This window comes from Arachis duranensis, chromosome 9, assembly GCF_000817695.3.
Source record: "Arachis duranensis cultivar V14167 chromosome 9, aradu.V14167.gnm2.J7QH, whole genome shotgun sequence".
In the NCBI taxonomy this organism is placed as follows: Eukaryota; Viridiplantae; Streptophyta; class Magnoliopsida; order Fabales; family Fabaceae; genus Arachis; species Arachis duranensis.
In genome coordinates this window covers 112,907,992-112,908,601 of record NC_029780.3, presented here as the reverse complement: position 1 = coordinate 112,908,601, position 610 = coordinate 112,907,992, and positions in this window count along the sequence as shown.

Genomic DNA, 610 nt, shown 5'->3' with positions numbered 1-610 from the left:
TCGTCCAAGTAATACCTTGCGTGAGCAATGGTCGATCCCACGGAGATTGTCAGCTTGAAGCAAGCTATGGTTATCTTGTAAATCTTAGTCAGGATATCAGAAATTATCAGGATTGATTGTGAAAAGCAAAAGAACATGAAATGGTTACTTGTTTTGCAGTAATGGAGAGTAGGTTGAGGTTTTGGAGATGCTCTGTCCTCTGAATCTCTGCTTTCCTACTGTCTTCTTCATCAAACACGCATGATTCCTTCCATGGCAAGCTGTATGTAGGGTTTCACCGTTGTCAATGGCTACCTCCCATCCTCTCAGTGAAAATGTTCCTATGCTCTGTCACAGCATGGCTAATCATCTGTCGGTTCTCGGTCAGGCCGGAATAGAATCCAGCGATTCTTTTGCGTCTGTCACTAACGCCCCGCCTTCAGGAGATTGAAGCACGTCACAGTCATTCAATCATTGAATCCGACTCAGAATACCACAGACAAGGTTTAGACCTTCCGGATTCTCTTGAATGCCACCATCAGTTCTAGCTTATACCACGAAGATTCCGGTTAAAGAATCCAAGAGATAACTACTTAATCTAAGGTAGAACGGAGGTGGTTGTCAGTCACAC